The sequence below is a fragment of the Colossoma macropomum genome, unplaced genomic scaffold, assembly GCF_904425465.1.
Source record: "Colossoma macropomum unplaced genomic scaffold, Colossoma_macropomum, whole genome shotgun sequence".
NCBI lineage: Eukaryota > Metazoa > Chordata > Actinopteri > Characiformes > Serrasalmidae > Colossoma > Colossoma macropomum.
Window position 1 is genome coordinate 38,461,766 of NW_023494793.1, and position 24,110 is coordinate 38,485,875.

A 24,110-nucleotide genomic window follows, 5' to 3' on the forward strand; every position below is an offset into this window, starting at 1 on the left:
TGCAGCTTCCCTGCAGAACACTGCACACACACATATGCACATACAAGTCTGTATTCCTGTCTCTGTGGGGTGTTTCCATTGGTTTCCATTTGACTGTAGCTGAATGCTGCTGTGCTATTCAGAAAAGCAGAAAACATACTTAGAAAATTACACAGAAACCTTAACAACTATATAGAATATATATATTTTTTCCGTGTTTAGTGTGTCCACTCTTTAACTTTATTACAGCTGGGATATTTTTTCGCACCTCTAAAGTTCAGTTTTAGAAGTTGTTTTTGCATTTTCTGCTTTTCACAGTCCAAATAATCCCAAACACATTCAGTGATGTTCAGGTCTGGACTCTGGGGTGGTCAGGCCATCGTTCAGCTTCTTTGTTTGATGTGTCCGTCTCCTTTTCTCAGTGAGGTTCTTCTTGAACAGCTACACATCCTTTCAGACCCACAGCGCTGAGTCGTCTTCTCACAGTGGAAGGATGGACAGAAACACCTGTGGATGTTTTCAGATCTGAAGCAGCTTGATTTTCTCCTCTCTCTTAAAGATGAAAGCTTTCAGTGCTGTTTATCTGATGGGGGCAGTCCAGGTGGTCTACCAGGTCTTGCACGGTTGATAGGAATCTCAATTTTTCTATATATTATCATTATTTTTTGAACTCCAGATTTGCCTGTTTTCACTTATTTTCCTTTGACTTTTCTCTTATTTATGGAAGTGGAATTATGGAATTATTTTATATCTAATCTCCTCAGAAATATAAATTGAAAAAGCAATAATTTAAACATAGTGGCTGTTTTGACACTACTGTATGGTTCTAGGAATCAAATAATTCATTGGTATAGAACATTTACATTAATTGGAGGTTCTTTAAAGAAGTTCTTCACACTCATACGTCTCATATACAAAAACTACTGAACTTGGTCTTTCTGAGGCATCGCTCCAGAGAACCTTTTTTCTGGGCAACCAAGCCTTAACCTCAGGAACCAAAAGCTTACATTTTTGCAGTCAAAACTTCATTTTTTAAAGCCTAACGTCCCCATATGAATGACTTCCCTATGATCCTGGGCACATCTGGTCCCCATGAAGTGCTAAATACACTCATACACACACACGGTATTTGATTAAAGGCCTGGGTTTGCCACTCTCCATCAAAGTGCCATGCTGAGGGTATTTATAGTTCAACCGCACTTCAGTCGTAAACGTTAATGTCTTACGAGCTGCATTCTCAGGTCTCGACACCAACATTCCGTTGTTTCAGTCTGTTTGTGGGTTGTGTCCCAGCTTCAGACTGCGTCCTTGCGGTCAGGAGACTGATGTGTGCTGTAGATGTCCTCGTGTTTTTTCTTAGTCTGGAGATGAAGGCCGGATAAAGCTCCATGCTGCTGCAGAGCAGAGACACCAGCAGAAAAGCTGTGAGGGTTTTTTTCTCCTTGGCAACACCAGAAGCCCCTCCCCCTTCCACATGAAAGCGCACGATCCGTTTGAAGTTCTCTGAACGAATTGTTCTTTTGAATTGGTTCTTTTTAATAAATTGTTTGAAAGGATTATCAAACCGAACTTTTATAGCATAAACGCAACAATAATGTCACAGGCTGACTTACAATATAATTTAAATCAGAAAATCATAATAAAATATTACATTAAGGACAGATTTTTAAACTATTACATTTGTAGCTGGCTGCCTCTGTTTGGTATCAGATATTAAACTCATCTGATCTGAATTTAAAAGAGCACTCTGGCCAAAATGAAAAGTTTACCCGTCTCTACTTCTGTTGTAAACATGCCTACTTGCCTCTTACAGCGGTGCTGCAGTGGACTCTAATGAGAGATTTCCTGGAAACTCTTCTCTCTGATGATGTGTCTTGGAGGTGGAAGTCCGTTCTGAAGAATAGTTTTTGAAGCTTTCCTTAACAAAGACAAACACATGATGACCAGTTGAGGGAAGTGCTGTATCACTAATGCTGGCTAGTACTACAGATGTACTTATTAGTCTCTAGATCAGTAAAACTAAACTGAACATAACTTCCCATCACTGCTAAAATGCCTGTGTTCACATCTCACTCTTAAACAGTAGACACGGCCGGAGTGCGCAATCCTGTCAAGGCAGTGGAGTGCAGTGCTCATCCTTACGCCCTACGCTCTACTTCCTGCATAGCAGGGCTGTCTAGTTTAAGAAAATTCAGAGTCGACTCCAGTTCCAGTTCCACAAGACAAGAATAGATGGAGTCGATTCCTAGAATTGATTCCACACAATAACCAAAACCTAGTGAAGGACATCTGGCAAAAATAGGAAAATAAAACAGTAATTATAAAATCTCTGTTCTGACAAAACCAAGTATCTCCAAAATGGTGATTTTACAGGAGAAAGAAAAACATCTTAACTTTGAATGGAAGGCAATGGAACAAAGTTTTTATTGGGCAGATGTCTATTTGCCCAATTGCTAATTATCATGAAATTTGAACACACTGTATGGGACAGCTGGCATTTTCAAATTCTGATAAATAATGAATAAATAAATGAAAATTGGAGAAATAAATTTTGTTTTTTGTTGCTGCATTTTTGGTGTAATATCCCTGTGGCAATGATGTCTCTGTGATCCTGGTCACATCTGAAAAAAATGGAGATAGGAGATTTTGTTCCTGCAGCAGTATTTGACCTAAACAAGGAAATATGAAGAGCTAACAGTGGCTAAATTAAAGATGCATTGTGTAAGATTTTGTGACATCTAGTGGTGAGGTTGTAGACTGCAACCAACTGAATGCCCCTGTAGTATAGAGGTGTAGTAGAACCTATGGTAGCTGTCAGGTTCTAAAGCTATTGAACAACAAATTCCATTTAGATTGATAAATTACCTGTCCAGCAGAAAACAGGCAACTTCGACATCACTCTGAAATTTGACGCTCTGAAATTTTCCTGATTTCTATCTGGGAAAGTCCACATCAAAGTTTATCATTGTTTTCTGGCATTTTGCTTTTTCATGTTTTCACGTCTTTGACAACGAGGATTCACCCTCCTTTGCTTTTCTTGTGCTAAATAATAAGTCTGATCCTCCACCTCTCAAAATTTGGGTTTTTAAACTTCTCACAAGACAAAATAATTACCCAGCACCGTCAGCGACCACTAATTCTTCTTCTTTCTACGTCTTCCAACTGATGCTATAGCGCCACCAAATTCAATGTAAAAACGCAAAAGGCCCTCTCTAGAGCCAGCATTTGGTTTGTCTGCTCTGGGCTACTGTAGAAACATGACGGCACAACATGGCGGCCTTTGTTGGAAGAGGACCTGCTCCCTTTGTAGATATGAGGGGCTCATTGTAAGCTGTAATGAAAACACGATTCATAGTCACAGGTGATTATACACTAATGAAAACATGTTTTGTATACTTTATTCCATTTATGCTAATAGACCCCCTGAAATTTTAACATAGCTCACTAACCAAGGTTGGCTAAGTTCTACCTGATTCTCCTCTGTAACCCCTTTCTGGTGGGTAGATGTTTTGGTGTTGACAGTGTTGTTGGACTGTGAGCCAATTTTTTGTTATAAATTTGACATTTTACTGTTTTCCATTGTGTCTAGAGTAAAATACAGCTGGACTGTTGTTGAATGTGTTGTGCACGGCTGTATTTTTCAGACAGGCTGTCTAGAAAGTGAAAAATATGTGGTGCTGGTGCTGGCAAACTTGAGCATCACCATGTGGAGTTGAGTCCAAAGCTTTGGAGTCGGCTCTCGATTCCCGGAACTGAGGAGTCGATTCTTTCTGGGAGCCCCACTCAGAAGGGTCAGCATAAAGGCCCCAGTTACCAACAGGGACAGTGGTGGTAGTTAACTGCACTTCTGTGGCAAAACAGCAGATGTGTCATCGGACATGAATTTGAATGAAATGTCTCTTTGTGTAACATTCAACTTGCTGAGGACTTTGTTGCTGGCTAATGCTAACCTGCTGTTAACTACGCTTACCTCCACCATTCTTTCATTCAGACTAATAGCCAACACAAAAGCTACGTTCCAAAGCCTAGGCTGAATTTCACGGCCGCTACGTAATAGAAGGCCGTTCCAAAGTGGAGCACCCTTCGTATACAGCCTAGGAATGCAGCCTACGTTCTGAGTGATTTCGAGGACGCAACAGATGTATCCTTCCAGGCCTTCAGTTACCCACAGTTCTCTGCGCACAAACAATGCAAAGGAAAAAAAAACAGCAGCATGTAAATGACGGAAAATGAAGCAGAGCTTGTTTAAAACGTAAGTTGTTCACACACTTTAATGTGTCTTCTTTACCTTATAAAGTGTAAAATGATTGATTAATTAAAGCATTCACTCGTTTATCATATTTTATTTTGAAGTATTTGTATATGTGTAGTTTATCGTACTACATAAGAACATCTCCTCCATTTCCGTGAAGAAATAAAAAAGCAACAAACACAAAGCAACAGGCCTCATTTTCTCCCACCAGTTCCCTCACAACTTTCCCGCCACAATTGCAAGAGGACCTTTCTGATGACATCACCACGCAGCCTCATTAGGACTGTTCTATTTGTGTGACCAGTAGGCTACTAAGGAGGAGTCTTCATAGGACAGTCCTACCGAGGACCCGTCCTACCTCGGCTGCAGCCCAGGCTTTGGAACGCAGCTAAAGTGTCCCCTCAATGCTATTAGTTGAGGGCCCATTGGAAGCCACTGTTTTTGAACACTTTGGTTTGGAACAATAAAAAACGGCTGCGTTCCTTATAAAGTACCCAACATCGGCTTTATTAAAGCCATTTGGACCGCGCTGCATATAAATATTCATCATCTGGATATTCACTGGCTGGGTGAAGTGTAGCCTGGGGTGCGTTTAGTGTTGCGCTCCTCACAGCTGTCTGATGCTATCACTTCTTCATTTAATCATCTGGCTATCTAACGGACTAATTTAGTTCACTGAAAGATGTACCAGCAGTTCTGGGGCCTTAAGCGTTTAATCCCAAATTGAAAGAAAAGTGAGCCTGGAAGCCTGGAAGAGTACCGATTTGCACTTGGGTTGAAACTTTTCTTGATGATTTCTTAAAGAAACGAAGTCAAAGGGGCAAATAAAGGACCCCAAAGGTTCTACTTTACCTGAATTATTATTTAAGCACATACAGGCTAAATGTTACGTTCATGGCAAAATCAGTGCTAATTAATATCCTGCAGAGTTAAATTTGAACTCTACTGGAGTTAATTCAGCACTAGCAGTAGGCCATCTTACAACCTACTCGTTACTATTTAAGAGGAAATATCGAGTAGTCATGGCTCGTCCTTTGCCTTCACAGTGAGTGTTAGAAAAAAGGCCTATCCACGCTGCAATCCTCAAGTCAACTTATGGCCACTGTGGTCTGTCTGATGTAGTAGGCCTTCACTTTGGCTCCTGAAGTCCTAACCAACAGGAGAGCTCGCTCGGCTGTATCTACTTAGATACCATGAAGAAAAAAGTCCTGATTGGATATTTTTCCATTGGATGTCTCAGGTATTTAATCCTTTTCTTTCCAACGAAAACATAACAATGAAGTTACTACAACACTTGCAGAGTTTAAATACCAGCTTGATGATTATATTAATACCCATGAACTAAAATGAAATAAAAAATAGCACTAATAGTAATAGTTGCATGCATGATGTCATACTGACTAGCAATGCCAGCTTTTACATATTGTGGAGGACCCCAAAGATTCTACTTTACCTGAATTATTATTTAAGCACGTACAGGCTAAATGTGATGTACATGGCAAAATCAGTGCTAATTAATATCCTGCAGAGTTAAATTTGAACTCTACTGGAGTTAATTCAACGCTAGCCGTAGGCCGTCTTACAACCTACTCGTTACTATTTTTCTAGGAGGAAATATTGAGTTGTCATAGGTCGTCCTTTGCCTTCACAGTAGAGGCCCATTCATGCTGCAATCCTCAAGTCAACTTATGGCAACTGTGAGAACATAATCTGCAGCCTAATTTATTCAGAGTGCTTTGAACTGCAAGCAGCTTAAGATTTGCCTTTTTCACTTTTGGCTGTGAAAGGCTCGACTGCTTCGGCTGTAATGAGCTCTGCTCTTGAGTTGGATGTCATGATCCATTGTTAGGGGACAGTAGGCTAAACTGGGACTAACCCCTCTTTTCTTGCAAAGCTTTATTGTAGGATCTAAAGACATTAGTTCATCTTTTTGGTGGAGCCCAGTGGATTATGTAATCACTTAATACAACTGAACGTCCTTTATATATATTGTATTCCAAGTTGCACTAGGAGAGAGATCTGCTCTTACATGCTAATTTCATCCCTTCTCTCTGTCTCACTGCACTCTTGAGCCAGTTTAACTAACAAAACTCAATAATATAACGTAAAAAAACAGTGGCAATCTGTGACGATTAGAACTAGGCCTTCAGTTTGGGCTATGAATGTAAACACACCTCTATGATCATGCTAATTTCTGCTAGCGCACCTATGGGATTCTAATGATGTGTCAGCGCTAAACTAAAGGCAATTCACTTTAATATATTTTGGACATTCTTGATTAAATGTGGACATGTGTGAAGATTGTAAATAACATCATGTACACTTCATTAAGTACACCTGTATCGACAGTAATTGTCCACTTAATCAGCTCAACTAACCATATAGGTGCACTTTGTAGTTCTACAGTTACAGAATGTAGTCCATCTGTTTCTCTGCATACTTTGTTAGCCCCCTTTCACCCTGATCTTCTATGGTCAGAACCCCCACAGGACCACCACAGAGCAGGTATTATTTGGGTGGCAGGCCACTCTCAGCACTGCAGTGACACTGATGTGGTGGTGGTGTGTTAGTGTGTGTTGTGCTGGTGCAAGTGGATCAGACACAGCAGTGCTGCTGGAGTTTTAAACACCTCAGTTTCGATGCTGGACTGAGAACCAAAAATATCCAGCCAACAGCGTCCTGTGGGCAGCGTCCTGTGACCACTGATGAAGGACTAGAGGATGACCAACACAAACTGTGCAGCAGCAGATGAGCTATCGTCTCTGACTTTACATCTACAAGGTGGACTGACAAGGTAGGAGTGTCTAATAGAGTGGACAGTGAGTGGACACAGTGTTTAAAAACTCCAGCAGCACTGCTGTGTCTGATCCACCCGTACCAGCACAACAAACTAACATGCAACCACCACGTCAGTGTCACTGCAGTGCTGAGAACGATCCTCCACCCAAATAATACCTGTTCTGTGGTGGTCCTGTGGGGGTCCTGACCATTGAGGAACGGGGTAAAAGGGGGCTAACAAAGTATGCAAAGAAACAGATGGACTACAGTCTGTAACTGTAGAACTACAAAGTGCACCTATATAGTAAGTGGAGCTGATAAAATGGTCTGTCTGATGTAGTAGGCCTTCACTTTGGCTCCTGAAGTCCTAACCAACAGGAGAGCTCGCTCAGCAGTATCTACCTAGATGCCATGGAGAAAATACAAAGAAGTGACTACAGCATTTGCAGAGCATGATGATTATATTTCATAACAATGATCTAAAAATTCAATTTAAAAAAATAGTATTGTTTTATTTCACAGCAATCTCTAGGCCTTCTCTTAAGGCCTAGAAGGCCCTTTGGGTTCCCCATTGGTAAAAGACCATGTAAAAAATGACATCATAAAGACAAACAGTATGATATGGTGCACTTTGCTGATCTAACTGATGGGAAAATGGTTGAACAATGAATGAAGCCTAGCAGTGCCAGTTGCACGAATGATGTCATACTGACTAGCAATGCCAGCTTTCACACACTGTTAGTCACGTTAGTGATTTCTGGTTAAACTACATTTCCACAGGGTGAAGTAACCACCGGGTGGAGCGTTTTGTAGATCAGTGGGCAGTCATTAGTCATGGGATTGCCAGGCTCTGTACTTGTGCTTTCCTCACTAAGTTTGCAGTTTACTAGGTGCATCTACCTCATATCTGCCAGTTTAGCTGAAACAGCTACCATATAGAGGTACTTTGTAAGTTTGAACCTGTAAATCTGTTGTTGCACAATTTATTAGCCCCCTTGCATCCATCAGTGCAAAGGTATTAGATATTATTTGGATGGTGGATCATTCTCAGCACAGCAGTGACGCTGATATGGTAGTGTCACAGTTCAGCCCATGAACACATACACACACACACACACACACAGTTTCTAAGCCGCTTATCCTTCTGGGTTTCCCATTTCTAACAACTGACCGAACCTAATTAGATTTTGGCTCATTCACAGCCAGTGACACGTCTAGAACTCCAACCCATTACAAAAATTAAAACAGGATTGGTTGATTCCACTGTCACGTCCTCATTATTTTGGTAGTTAATCTAACGTGTAGAGGCACTTTACACACCAAGCATTTATTTAGACATTTATAATTTAATTTGAGCGCGTGTATAACTGATGATATCTAGCACACTAAACATGATTTTTCAGAACATGAAAATGCGAAATTATTTTATTCATCCTCAAAGTTTTGCTGGCGATATGAACGCTTTGACCAATCACTGTCATCTCTGGCGTTGGCACGGCAATAACCAAGATGACATAGTAATTGTGTCCCAGCAACTAGGACTTTGTATAAACTTAAAAAATGATTCATTTGTTTTGTCATAGATGATGTTAGCATCTCCAAAAGCGGTTTAAATGGGGCTCAAACTGGGTTACTTCCATTCACTTCCACTTATGCTAAAGCTTTATCTTACAAACATCCAAGAATATGTGTCATTATACAAGTGTGTCTTCTTCCAGCTAGACCAGATCAGCGTTTGCTTATTTTGTAAGGAATAAAGGATTTTTTTATCATGGTGCAACAACACTGCAAATTTCCCCAAAAAATCATGTCATGCCTGCCTGCCTACTTTTGATGCGTGCCTGAATTCACTTTTTCACTTTTTGTATCATTTATTCTTGTACACATAATTTTGGTGTGTGATGGCCTTAAGGCTGTCCAGCTCCTAAAGGCCTAACCAGTAGGAGAGCTCGCTTGGCTGTATCTAGGAAAAAAAATCTGGATTGGACAATTGTTTGTTGGGCAGTTCAAAACCTTAACACTTTTGTTGTTTGAAATAAACTTAAACACAAATTTTATTAGTTCCCAGAAATCATTAGGCCTTGTTTGGATGCCTAGAAGCCCTGACAGTATCCCAATGCCAACAGGGTAGGGGTGTCCAATAAAGTGGACAATAAGAGTAGATGCAGTTTGTTCCACTGCCCTCTGAGCATAGAGAGTAAAAAGCACCCACTGACTCAGGATTTCGAAGGAAGCGGAGGAAGCTTTGCTGAGGGACGTTCGGATGACTTTGGGCTTGTCTGTTATCCTGTGTGCAGAAACAGAGCTCTGCTGGAAGGAAATACAACTCTAGCACCACGACCCAGTGACCCGGCCTACCTCTCAGGCCAGACCAAGCCTAACTTTATTACTCAGTACATAACGTAATGGTCAAAACAGACGCAAACACCTGGTCTCACGATGACACCACTGATCTAGGATCAGCTCCTGATCCTGTAATTGTACTCATTTAGGACAGTGGTTTCCAGTTCTAATCTCGGTGCCCAGTGCGCTACACAGTTTACCACGTTTCCCTGCTCGAACATGCCTGATTCAGCTCGTCAGCTAATGACCAAGCCCTTCATGAGTCAAACTAGGTGTGTTAAAGCAAGGAGAACATCAAAGTGTGAGGGAAGAGGATTGGGAAGCAAGAAGATATGAAAAGCCAAATCCTCTAGGACACTTAATGACCGCTCTGGTGCTGTGAGTATAGAGCTTCATGCCTTATCTGTTGGGTTCTACCCATTCACATCTTTCAAAGGAGCATTAATAAAAGCTTGTAGCTTTACAAGCATTCATTTGCACATTCGCTGCTAGCTGGAGGGTTCTGCATCCATTCACTTCCACTTATGCTAATGCTTTATCTTCAGAACATCGAAGAATGCGTGTCATTAAAAAGCGTGCCTTTTCCCGGCAAGACCGGATGGCAACGTTCTGATAAAAGCGTTCAGTAACTGAAGAGACGTAAGTGCACTGAAAAAGGTGATGCACTGAATTGATGTGATTCAAATGTGTGCACATTTCCACATGAATAACATATAAAAATATATTGCATCAACACAGTTTGGTCGTTCAGATTACTTACTTTTGCCAATAAACAACGTGATACATTTCATTCATGTGGAAATGAGGTGCGCCTTTGAATCGAGTAAATTCAGAGCACATTCAGTGCGTTATGTTTTTCACTGTGTCCATTGCTACGGCACGGCCGCATACGCAAGTCCTTCGCTCTCCTCCTTGCGAGTCTGAACAAGCTGTGGATTAGAGCGGAGGGGGTAGAGGGGGGTCTGGTTCTGCAAGCGTTTTCTCCGGATTACAGGACTCCCAGCCAACTGGCAGCAAATGAAAGGTGCGCCGTTGAACGTGTCAGAATCAGCTGTTAGCCTGAGATCTCCCTGCTGAAATCTTTAAGAGGTCTGTTCTTCTACCCCTTTGTGCTGCTGGCTCTTATGCAGCTATTGTCTTAAGCCCTGTAAATGTCAGGTCCTGTTACAAAATGCACACATTGTACTGTGACTCTGTGAATCAGACGGTGAGAACACCGTGAGTGCACTTAATTCGTAGCCTTAAAACCTAGTATAACATTATAATTAACAAAAACACAAAAAAGATCAAATAACATCACGTTGCACGTAGATGATCATAGCCATGATGTTATTTGCGAAAACACGTCCTTGAATGTTCTATTGGTTTTAGCAAATATTTCTTTGAGAAATGCTATAGAAGAACCACTTTTGGTTCCCTAACGAACCATGTTTAACCTTTCAAATGTCCAGGGCCTGCCTGTGGGCCCAAAGTTTTAATACACACTTCTATAGCCTAAGAACAGCTCAGCCAGTTTGCATTGAAGTCCCTGTAGTTACTGAATAATAAGTCTCAGTATGTAGTAAGTCTGGGATTTTAAGGGGTTAAACAAGAGACGTGTGTTTGAAGAACCTTCACATAATATAAAAGGTCAATACCAATTTAAGGGTTCTTCCTTGTACAAAAAATGGTTCTCTGAGGTAGAGGTTCTGGTCCTCAGGGACTCCCAGATGGTCCACATTTTTGCTCACTCCCAATTAACAATGCATAAGGACAGAGCAAAGCTATGGACACCCTTGGGGTCCCAGAGGACTGGTTGCAGAACCACTCATTTAAAGAACCATCCATTGAAAGTTCTTTTAGGGAACCAAAACTGGCTCTTCCACACTCTTAAAAAAAGCTGCCATAATGTGTTCTTTGAGTGATGGACAGCAGTTCTTAAACCGCGGATTGTAGTTTAAGGTTTGTGAGTATGGAGAACCTTTAAAGGCTTAACACATAATGTAGAGGTTCTATACCAATATAAGTGACCTTCTTGGAACTTTTCGATTATGTGGAGGTTATTCAAACATTAAAAAGGTTCCTCACATTGACATATCTCATTTACAAAAATGGTTCTCTGACGTAGAGGTTCTGGTCCTCAGGGACTCCCAGATGGTCCACATTTTTGCTGTCTCACAATTCAGAATGCATAGGGACAGAGCAAAACTATGGACACCCTGGGGGTCCCAGAGGACCGGCTTGAGAACCACTACCCCAGAGAACCATTTTTATAAATGAGATGTGTGAGTGTGAAGAACCTTTTAAAAGTTTAAAGAACCTGTACATAATCTAAAGGTTCTAGGAAGAACCCTTAAATTGGTATAGACCTTTTATCTGATGTGAACCAATGCTCTAAAGAACCATCCATTGAACGTTCTTTTAGGGAACCAAAAGTGGCTCTTCCACACTCTTAAAAAAAGCTGCCATAACGTGTTCTTTGAACCATGGCATAGAACAGCGGTTCTTAAACTGGGGATTGTAGTTGAAGATTTGTGAGTATGAAGAACCCTTAAGGGCTTAACACATAATGTAGTGGTTCTATACCAATGTATATGTCCTTCTTAGAACATTTTGATTTTGTGGAGGTTCTTTAAACTTTAAAAAGGTTCCAGGAATAACCCTTACATTGGTATAGAATTGATTGATATTGATTATGTGGAGGTTGTATGTATTTCTAAAAATATCTCCATTGAAGAGTTTTTAAGGCACCAAAAGTTGCTCTTTTATGGCATTGTGCAAAGAACCCTTTCTGGCACCAATATAAGTATAATTGTTGTATAATAAGTATAATTAAAGTTCATCATACATAATAATTGTTTGGGTACATATATAATCGGGCCTGCGGTACAGATCTGTCTGTATTGGTCTGGTTTCATCTCCTGCCAGCTTAGAACATTCCCAAACAGTGAAAATCTCACTTAGCTTGCTACTCTTCAGTGACAGAATGCAAGCAGACAGTGTGTAATGCTCACATATGGAGTTGATATCAGACACCCACACACAGAACCGGCTGGTGTGTGTCCCCTGTGGACTCTTCCAATTTGTCACTGGACAACAGAAAGAGAGAGAAAGAGAGAGCGATCTTTCCTCATATTGTGGATTTGAAGAGCAAATGTTAGGGTTAGGCGTAGGGTCACTCCTGAGACGCATTTGTGGCCTTGGCTAATTCTGAACACCTGTGAGAAAGAGGAGGGGGTGGAGAGCATGTTATACGACGATTTGTTAAACAGATGGTAAATAACCCAAACGTCTCCATTTGGCTCTCGCCGTCACCACGGCTCACCCCTCTCGAACCCCTCCTCTCTCCTGCTGTCTGACTTAAAGGCACAGCGAGTAATATTTGCGTTTTTGCCTGTAAGAGTGCTGTCGCACACTTCCGGTCTCGCCATGACTTCGGAAAACAAAGTAACCAGCAGGGTGGACTGACCCCTGATGAGCATAAGGGCAGTTTCCCAGCTCACAGACCCAAATCGGCCACATTACACACAGTTCCAAATAAGTAATGATAGCTCTAGTAATAGCTGCCTTAAGATCACAAATAAATAAAATAAAAAATAATAATACAATATAATATTAATAATAATAATATAATATTAAGTTAAAATTAAGTTTAAGATTAAATCCTGCTTAACCAAATTTATTCATCAAGCAGTGCTTTTAAACTACGCTCATTGTCCATTTTATCAGCTCCACTTACTATATAGGTTGTAGTTCTACAGTTACAGACTGTAGTCCATCTGTTTCTCTGCATACTTTGTTAGCCCTCTTTTACCCTGTTCTTCAATGGTCAGGACCCCCACAGGACCACCACAGAACAGGTATTATTTGGGTGGTGGATCATTCTCAGCACTGCAGTGACACTGATGTGGTGGTGGTGTTTTAGTGTGTGTTGCGCTGGTCTGAGTGGATCAGACACAGCAGTGCTGTGTCTGATCCACCCCGGCTGCTTTTGCATGGAAACTTAATAAAAAAGTGTTGGCTGGCTGCTAACTAACTCGCCATAGCCACATTTATGCTAGCTTCAGTGGCAAAATGTTTGGTTTAACAACTCTTCTTCTCTCTTTTTTACTGTGGTAATGCTCACTTCCACACATTCATTGAGATCTTAGACATCTCTTTTTTGTCTTTCGTTTGAGAAATGAATAACAACTATTTTCAACAGTCTCTTGGGAAAGTTTTCATATTTACAAATATGCTGTGGGATATTGTAAAGTTTTTCAGAGCCAGTTTACAAGGAGCCTGGCCTATTACCCTCGTTAAATCAAAAACATGACTGCAAAATGCCAGAGGGCGCCTGCGAGCGAGTTCTCAATGAATGGGGGAAAATAGCTAAACGACTAAAAACGAAAAGTTAAAATAGTTTCTAATCACTCGCCCAGAACTTTCCTTTAATTTTAGAAAGTTGATTTCACTGAACAAAGCAAAGAAAACGTACCTGTATTTTTCCTTTTTCTACAGCAAACTAGTTTTGGGCAGCAGGAAGCTAGCATTATTGCTACTGAGTGCTGATTGGCTGGTGAACGGAGCAGCTCATTGGTTGTTCATGCTCACTTTATAAACATACTTGAGGCACTGTTTTAAACTCCTATAACTCGAGTTCAAAACCTCTTCAAAATATAATGGTGGTGTTAAATGTTCTATGCTGTTCTGTGTTTAGAAAAGTAATGTTTTCTTTTATATTAAAAATGTTTAAGCATTTATAAACTATGATTTTACACAAATACTCCATCTTAACCCATTCATTTTGGACTCGCTCGGGAGCGCCCTCTAGTGTTTGAAAAACCTGGAGTACATTACAGAGTGGTAATTCTCCTCTCTACAAGTTCTATGGGATTGCAGGCAGTTGCTATTGCAACTGGGAGAACCACCCTGAGGCAGAATAGTGCTGCATCTCTAGTTAGTTTGGAATACCAAAAACAGAAGCTCGACGAGACATTCATGGGGTCCAAGAAGTTAATTAGGGGTTTGTGGACCCTCCAGGACCCCCTGTATTTCGCACCTTGACTAAAAAGGTGAAAAATGCCAATTTTGTTTTCAGGGTGACTTGTAAGTAATCTCACATAGACTTGCTTACGTGGTTTCCGGCACTGTATGACATGTGTCTATAAAAATGGACAAAATTAGCTCCAATATGGCTGTTTGGATACTTCTGTCCACCAAACTCTTTTTGGATGCTTGGATTTCTTTCATCCAAACTCACTTTCACATATTATATGACTAACGTTGTTTTAATTGAACTACTGCAGAAGCCGTGGTATGAGGTTTGCTGTGGTGAAGGGTTGTTTAGGGTCAGCACTGCAGTGTGATGGGTCTGTAATTGATGGGTGAATGGTAGAGTCCACACTCAGCAGGGAACCTCTCTCTCTCTCTGTCTCCGTCTCCGTCTCTCCTGTTTCTCCCCTGTGTGTGAGAATGTTCTCTCGGGGTTGCGGAGAATTCCAGGAAGGGGCCGGAGATGCACTCTGTTCTGCTCTCCAGCTGAACTTCCCTCCATTCAAATCCACATGCTCAAATTAAACTGCAGCACTCTGCTATGATGCAAATCCCAGATGACAAAACCCTTCAGCCACTTGCTAGCGGGCTAAAAGGCTGCCACGATGACCAACAGGACACAAGCCACAATACAATCGGACGTTATTCCCCATTTAATCATACGGCTGTGCTGTGGCTTATGGGTAGTGATAACTATGTTCTGTGAAGCCACTGGATGACAGAGACATGTCCCAGTGATTGATTAAAGGCAGAAAAGCTTAGCCATTCTTAACCTCTGTCACGCATAAGCCAAAAAATCTTGGCTTCTGGTTATATACAAGAAAGATCTGATCACACTGAAATGGTCAGTGCGCATTCATTTCATAGAATACAGTAGCCTGCGTTATGAGGAACATCCGCTTCCACAGAGGAAGACCTTTGGTGTGGTAATTCTGGCTTTTTTGTCACCTGCTTGAGAGAAATTAGATCCGTGGTTTTGTTTTTTATTAAGTCACATAAAAAGACATCATGACATTTTTAGATGAGGGTAAAAAAATACATTTTCTCTGTTTCCTGACTTCCTTCAGCAAGGAGTTCTTAATGATCTGCTCTCCCTTTTAAAATTCGATGTGGTCAGTCATGGGATTCTGTTGCATGATTGCAAGCCAAGATTTAAAAGGGATTTTTTTTTTTAATTCTGCATAACTCAATTGCTATGATGTAAACAAAGTAATTCATAGTGGTTTGATTTGAAGAAATTATAGAAAAACATACTAAATTGAATTCCTTTACTATTGTCATGATAGGAACCAGGAGATACGAAGTCTAAAATATCTGTACTTTTAAAATACAGGCTAAAACCTTATTGTAAAACTACGCAAGACAGTGTCTCAGGTACCAGGCAGTGTATTCGTAACCATTCCTGTGAGGCTGCTTTTAGGGTGCTTTCACACTTTCCATGTTTGGTAGGTAGACGTTTCAGTTTGGTCCGAACCAAAATAGCAAGTGTGAAAGGAGCCTCGGACCATGGTCCGGACCAGAGCACCAAAAGTTGGTCCGAAGAAAAGAGGTGGTCTCAGTCCGGATCAAACCGAACCATGGTTCGCTTTGTTTGCAGTGTGAAAACTCCTTTTTGGATGGTTCAGACTTTCGGACCAATTACAGGAAGTTGAACAGGCTATCGTCAGGCATTAAACAATGGAATAAGGTAAAGAACCAGGAGAGAATGATAAAGCTGCAGTAGCACACGGTGAGAGGAGGAGACAGTATTATCTGGTCAGATGAAAAAGTCAAAAGTCAACTTGAGAAAACACATGTAATACCTAAACTTCTACCTAATTGTCTGAGGTGATAAGAGAGGATATTCATTTTTCTCCATTCAAACGGAAAACACTACCCGCCAAACTGACAACACACCATCAGACGCACGCTCCTCTACAAACCAATCAGTGTCAAGTATAGGAAGACGCAGCCCACGTAGGTGACGACGACAGGACGTAGGTGTGTCATGCAGAGTTCTTTAGTGTGCTCACTATATGCCATGTGAAACCAAAGCTAACACGATCAAATGTATACAGTGTAATAAAAACATGAACCTTGGTCTGAACTTTCAGGTGTGAAAACACCCTTAGAGGCATTAAGCGCTTCAGACGTCTGGTTCCTGTCACCACCACTGTTAACAATTCTGTCTAGGCAAGTTTCTCTAGAACAGAGCATTTCACAACAAACCACTCTGCAGTACTTTGTGTACATCTTTACCATTTAATTATTCAGAAATGTTGAAAAATAAGTAGAATTGCCCTTTAACCTTGCTGTGGATGAAACAGGCTAGACAGGATAACATCACCGTGACCATGTCTGCACCTAAATGTGCTTTAAAAAAATGACAACAAATACGTTCTCTCTCAAATACGTGTTGTCTCTTCTTCTGTTTGTTCTTAATGAAATGGCTTAATTAATAAGATGAAAAGCGGATTGGAAATATTGAATTACAAACAAAATGAAAGAAGTGATCCATAGATATTATTTAGTGAATGTATTCTTACAGAAATTTGAAATGATATCAACCCCGGCTGCAGCTTCTGTAATGAGCATCCTGAAGCTCTGTTGTATTTGTTTTGGCACTGTTGATTTATGATGAAATTCTAGCAACATTTCTCAAAATATGTACCTGACAGTATTTTAGTTGATTTCTCCTTACTTTTTTAAATGCATTGTTTGGATTCTATGATAGTTGCAATCAAAACAAGAATCAGTTCTACCTTGTTATCTAATATTCGTGTCGTGGGCTGGAGGTTAGGGAACCAGCCTTGTGACTGGAAGGTTACCGGTTTGATCCCCTGAGCTGACAGTATGTGACTGAAGTGGCATTGAGCAAGGCACCTAACCCCCAACTGCTCCCTGGGTGCTGTGAATAGGGCTGTCCATGGCTCTGGATGGTGTGCTCACTGCCCCCTTGTGCGTGTGTCCACTTGTGTCTATGTGGCACGGATAGGTTAAAATGCGAAGGTGACATTTCCCTGTTGTGGGACTAATAAGGGTCTATTATTAATTGATTCTTCTTGCTGAATTCTTCATTCACAAATCCAAGTTCAGTAACAGGAGGCCTTTTTTCTCAGTCTACATCCTGAAACACTTTTATGGCAATAAATTTTTAAAATAAGTAGAATAAAAATGCTAGAAAAATCTCTATCCATAATACAGTTTTTTTCACTTAACGCATATGTGAGCTCTCTTGTCCCCCCTGGCGAACTGTTTGTCTTTATTTCTTTCTTGTCCTCATGTCCCCTTATGTCCTCATGCTTCTCTGTGTTGTTGTTACTGTTACTCAATAAAAAGGTGCTTTAAAATGTAGGCTGGAGCTGCAGCAGGCGAGCAGGATGGCTCTGTAGTCCATTTAAATGGCAATCTTTTACATGAGAATAGCGCCCAGATAGAAGCTGTGCTCGAGTCCATTGGTTTGCAAATGAACCTGCAGGCCTTGATCCCTCAGGATGACTCAAAGCAGAAGAAACACGTTCTGGGCTTTTCACCAACAAGATTAGCGTTAGCCTGCAGTAATGTGAAGAGAACAATGCACCAAGTTACCATGAAGCACTTGAAGGTTTACAGAAAACTCCTCACAAGACAGCAGTGCTGCTTCACGCTGTCAGCAGGAAATAATTGAATATGTAATAAACACAGCTAATATTTTAAACTCGAGATTAGTCCTCGCTTCATACCATCACTTTACGGCCACTTGGAGGAAACTTTGGCTCAAGATGTTTTAAGCTAAAGTGGCTAAAGGCAGAAGCGCCCACGTTAACTCCTACTGTAAACAGACGCGACCAAATTTCTTCTGGATTCACAGCGCTCAGCGTTAACGACACCAAAAGTCTACACCACTACAACAGTATACAAGCCATAGCAGTGATATATCGACTAATTTGTTTCTCTTCAGCTGCGTGAAAACGAAAAAAAGGCGAGTTTATCCGTGAAATCGACTACTCCCGTGTCCGAGCGCCCACCCCTCTGTGAGCGTGTGGAATGGTATCGTCCATGGAAGCGGCTCGTTGAGTTCAGTCGACCTGCTTCAGAAGTGAGCGGTGGAATGGCTCAGTGGTGTCCCTGGAGAGGGGTGCTCCACATATTAAAATAATTTTACAGTATAATATTCTGCTTTCACGATGGAGCTGATTTCAAGCACCGAGACCGCTGCCGTGCTGAGGAGCTGAGCGGTGTTTTTTTCCTCCTGCATTACCTGTTCTGAGGAATTTAAAAGCGTTGATGCGTGTTACATCAAGCGAATAGACTCTCTGCAGCGGAGCTTTGTCTGAACTCTTTCAACCTGGGGATCATGACTGAGGAGCACTGGGTTTTAGTGAAGTGACCAGGTAAGCGTTAGGTGCATTGACAGATTAGACTGACCTCTGCTCTGTTATGAGCAGGGGAGCCTGTTGGCTGGTTTGTTGTTGTTGAGGACTGTAACTGAAGCTACTTCTCTGAAATCTGTCCTGTGCCACTCACCTCACTAGAAGCATAGTTGTGTTCATATTGTGCATACAAGCTGATGACCAGGTTTATGTGAACTCCTGCATTGTTCAATTATGTGGGCAGCTGACCAGTCCATATCAATGTGTGTGCCTACTCACATTCACATATTAGCCAGAAACTTGTACAGTTGGGATCTTTTGATCTGTCTGTGACTTGTAATGGCAACAAACAGCTGATCTGGGAAATTGTTGCGGTTTGAGTCATGCTTTTGTGTTTTAACTTCACACAGTCCACAATTCTGGACATCTAAAGAAATGAGCATATTGTGGAAACGCCAACACAACTTTTCACCATTTGTTGTTGCTGCCCATCAAACCCACATCCTACATTTTTCTTATTCTTCTTCCCCTCTGAGGTCCATTTATGACATTTGTGTGGTTTCATGCAATAAAAATAGTCTTAATTCATTTTTTTATATGTCATTTTTTATCCCTTAGAATTAAACAGTCTGCTTTTGTTGCTATGCCTTTAACACTGGTGTATGTAAATGACCTCTGCTCTGATTGGCTCTCCTATATTTTGCTGTCCGTATTAAAAAAGCAGTGCAAGCTGAGACACTCCTTATAACTTTCATGTGAATGGGTGGACCTAAACCTCTGTGAGCTGAATGTGTTGGTTTTTTAAAATGGGCTTTTTTGCAGCTTAGTTTTCATATATATGGACTTTGTGGACTGTAACAGTGTTTGCATGCTACATCAAACTCTTTGACTTAAAAAAAATTTTTTTTGAGATATGGGCCCTTTAAGTGTAGTCAAATCACTCTCGTTCATAGAGTCCTGTGTGGGAGTCGACTTTTATGACACACAGGTCTATTTGTCTGGCGGGGAGCTGCGGATGCATCTGTACAAAGTCCTCCTCCTTTAGGATGCCCGGCCTTTCTCATTTCCATCCCTGAGGGGCCGCCGACCTGACGAGGGCTTCATTATTTAGTATTTCAGGTGTTTAATCCAGGCCAGGTTGGGTTAGCTAAAGCACTGAGGCTGTGGCAGAACAAAGCAACCTGTATAACACATTCTGAGACCATTCGTAGCTTTGGGTACGGCACACAGTTAAGGAACCCTGTCCACATGTATGTTCACTCAAACATGCTGACCTCTGCTTGTTAAACCAGCTGACTGTGAGTGACAGTCTAATTGTGGAGAGATGTGATAACGGTGGCATCGTTGAAGGTATTATTAGCTTATTATCATGTAGCGAAAGGGTTCATCCTTGGAAAGTAGCTCACAGCTGGAGTTAACAGGACGTGAGGTTTCCATTGTGACCTGCTTTGAGCTGATTGTGGTATTTGCTCATAGTTTTAGGGGTGATGATTTTCACACAAAGCTGTGCTCAAAGCTGTGCTCAGTGGGAGCCTTTGAGGCATTCTTCAGCAAGAAGGTGTGCAGTGTTTGAATTTCGGCCTGCCAGCTCTGTAGGATCACCGAGCAGCTGACACACTGGTGTCTGAGCGTTTAATCTTTGACTCTTTCAAGAAGCTGCTAGAGAGGCTGGATTTGGTGTTTCACCCCCTTATTACAGCTGGAGAAACTCTACTTTAAGGGACACTCCACCAGTTTTTAAAATTTGTGAATGATTGGTGTTTTACCCCCTTATTACAGCTGGAGAAACTCTACTTTAAGGGACACTCCACCAGTTTTTAAAATTTGTGAATGATTGGTGTTTTACCCCCTCATTACAGCTGAGAAACTCTACTTTAAGGGACACTCCACCAGTTTTTAAAATTTGTGAATGTTGGTGTTTTACCCCCTTATTACAGCTGGAGAAACTCTACTTTAGGGACACTCCACCAGTTTTTAAAATTTGTGATGATTGGTGTTTTACCCCCTTATTACAGCTGGAGAAACTCTACTTTAAGGGACACTCCACCAGTTTTTAAAATTTGTGAATGATTGGTGTTTTACCCCCTCATTACAGCTGGAGAAACTCTACTTTAAGGGACACTCCACCAGTTTTTAAAATTTGTGAATGATTGGTGTTTTACCCCCTTATTACAGCTGCAGAAACTCTACTTTAAGGGACACTCCACCAGTTTTTAAAATTTGTGAATGATTGGTGTTTTACCCCCTTATTACAGCTGCAGAAACTCTACTTTAAGGGACACTCCACCAGTTTTTTTCAGAATTTATGAGTGATTGATGTTTTATCCCCTTATTACAGCTGCAGAAACTCTACTTTAAGGGACGCTCCACCAGTTTTTAAAATTTATGAATGATTGGTGTTCTACCCCCTTATTACAGCTGCAGAAACTCTAAGGGACACTCCACCATTTTTTTTCAGAATTTATGAATGATTGGTGTTTTAACACCATATTACAGCTGGAAAAACTCTACTTTAAGGGACACTCCACCAGTTTTTAAAATTTGTGAATGATTGGTGTTTTACCCCCTTATTACAACTGAATGATTGGTGTTTTACCCGTTTATTACAGCTGGAGAAACTCTACTTTAAGGGACACTCCACCAGTTTTTCCAAATTTGTGAATGATTCGGTCATTAAGACATGAGTCATTCAGAGTGGTCTGTGTGAAATGCTCTGTTCTAGAGAAACTTACAGAATCAGAATTGTTCACAGTGGTAGAGATAGGAACCAGATGTCTGAAAGAAGAATTTTGGCTTAAAACATGTTTTTAAAAATGTATTCATGGCAGAGCATAAATGAGTACATAAATAACACCCAAATCATTTGTTTTCTTTTATTTAAAACTCATTTACCATCATCAACATTACATATAAAACCTGTGTAAAGTTACTGCTGATTTTGGATAGTGAATAAAATGGCTCTCTTTGTGGTGTAGACATTGTGACCTCTGGTTCCTATCACCACCATTGTCTTAAAGTGGTACATTTCTGTAGAACATCAAATGAACATACATCACTCTGAATGATGAACTTTGTTCACATCTTAAAAATTGAGTTATGCAGAAATTTGAAAAATTGGTGGAATTCCCCTTTAAGTAAAAGTATGGGTATTGTGTCAAACTTGTGATTAAAAGTAGAGGTGCACCTCTTCCAGTTCTCTTTTCTTTACAGTCAGATTGGCAGATGGATGACTTTTATCTGCACTTTTTCTTAAGTACCCAAAGCTCGCAGTATTTGGCCTAAACGAACACAAGAAACAACTTTGTATATCCAGAGAATATAAATAACATTATTTGCATAAACAGTTAAGTCAGTTGCCTGAATCTAAATAACATGAACTAAGTAAAGTCCTACACTGAGAGTAAAAGGCAGTTAGCTCTTTAGCACAGTGAGTCAAGGGTGATACCTGAACCCTGCTACATAACATTGACATGTCATGGCATATTTTATTCAGTAATATAACAATGTCATATTACTGTCATGTGTAATAATCATAATGCCATGTCAACTCATGACAGCATATGATACGCAGCATGATGTTTATGGCTTGGTTACGTCACTGTTGTGTACCAGACTTAAAGTAAGGGGTGACTGACTCATGTAGAATTACGCTATGAATTTCTGGTACATGTGTAGCAGCAGCATTCAAATACAGCGCAAGGGCTCATACCTGCCTCACCATGCAGTGCAGTTCAGGCGATTGCTCGGGCCAATTCTAGTCGTTCTTCCCTAATTAAAAGGCAAAATGGAGCCAAAAATATAAAAGTAAAAAGCATCAACATTTAAACCTACTCAAGTGTATCATTGCTGTTGGAACAAAGCCTTGTATCTCTGTTTTGTTTGTTTTCTGTGTGTGTCACAATTTCACAACAAACAACAACAGAAAGGGTCCAAAACGGCATAAAATACAATCTTGATATATTGGCTTACAACCGTATGCAAAAGTTTGGTCGCTCCTGGTCAAATTCCATGTATTTTTTGATCTTCTAAGTAACAAGAAGTGAACACATCCTCTACAGAGAACACACGTCTGCACATGTTAATGCACAATTACTGTTTATTTACTTCATTTAACATTTGACATCTTTCCAAATATGTTAAACTCATCAAATACATAGAAATTGTGCACTAAAATCTGCAGAAAAATGCAGATTTAAGTTTCCTGTAGAGGATGTGTTAACTTATTTAGTGTTCAGTGTGTATAATTATAAATACTGTATTACATTATAATAATATATTATTCCTGTTAATAACATTATTTGTTTTTTTGTATTTTAGTATTGACACATGCAGCATGAGATCATCAATATGATAAGTGTAACTGTAGGCATACTTTATTTATCCAGTTTTATGGTTAAATTGCTGTATGTAAGCTACAGAGTCCTGATGCTTTTCTCCTCACTTGTCAGACCACATTTGCACCCAGATCTCAAGTACTCAAGAATAGCAGCAAAACACAAGTACTCAAGTATTTTCCTCTCCTGGCTCCAGCTCATCCCAGCTGTACAGCCCTTTACCTCAGCAGTGAGGTGGTGTTGTGTTCGCAGTGTTTCAGCTGAACTTTCATTTCCAGCCCGTTTATTGCACCCCTTTAAACGTGTGTGGAAAAGACAATAGTGGATCGTAATTAACAAAAATTATGACTGTGCTGGCCTCACGGTGTGTTTGCTTGGCCAGTCCAGTCGTTTAGGGGGAGTGCATTGTTGCCTAGTGGGAAGGAGATTATTGAAGTGTTTGGAGAGCTACCTAGAAACCAGGCCCTCTCCTGTGGCACACGGCCAAGCCCCACTCGCCCACTCTTTTGTGAAGGGAAGCTTAATGTGAGTTTATCTTGTTATCAGGTTAATGAATGCATTATCAGTGCTGTGTCCCCGCATTCAACCCTTTATTTAACATCCTTTTATTTAACATCCTTTCTGTTTCGTAAACTTCCTTAATCAGTGTCTCTGGAGTCTAGATTGAGCTGTGATATATTAAGAGGACACAGTGGAGTTTCCTCCAAGCTGGCTGTTTGCTTTCTAGATGTGTTTAGTACCCTTAATAACCCAGCGTCCATCCCTGCTCCTGGACAAGCTAAGGCCCAATTCCATTCCTTATTTTTACCCCTACCCCTTGTTTTCGAGTGTCAGCCCTTGAAACTGATTTACAAGGGTGGTTGAAATCTTCCTCTATGAAATGGGACCCTCAAATAAAAAACAACATTACTTCATTAACAGCTACTAGTGCTGCTCTGTAGCGGTGCCAGTCTGCAGTGACAGCAGAGGAGGGTAAAGTTCAGCTCCTCACTGCTGGGCTTTAGGTACATTTAGGGAATCATATGCCTTCAAAGAGGGGGGATAATTATTTATTATCACCACTCCTAATTCTTCAGTGAT

The 24,110-nt window shown here is 40.8% G+C and overlaps 1 protein-coding gene across 2 annotated transcripts in view; it reads left to right on the forward strand.

The window, feature by feature from the left end:
• Window positions 1–24,110, forward strand: part of si:ch211-169p10.1 (coiled-coil domain-containing protein 120) — a 93,518-nt gene that overhangs the window by 33,174 nt on the left and 36,234 nt on the right. The window contains exon 1 of one of the 2 annotated variants that reach the window (XM_036579492.1): window positions 18,435–18,717. The exons of the other annotated variant lie outside the window; for it this stretch is intronic. The gene's annotated coding sequence lies outside the window, so the exon portion shown is untranslated. Of the gene's footprint in view, window positions 1–18,434; window positions 18,718–24,110 lie in introns of those variants that run through there. 2 annotated transcript variants of the gene reach the window in all.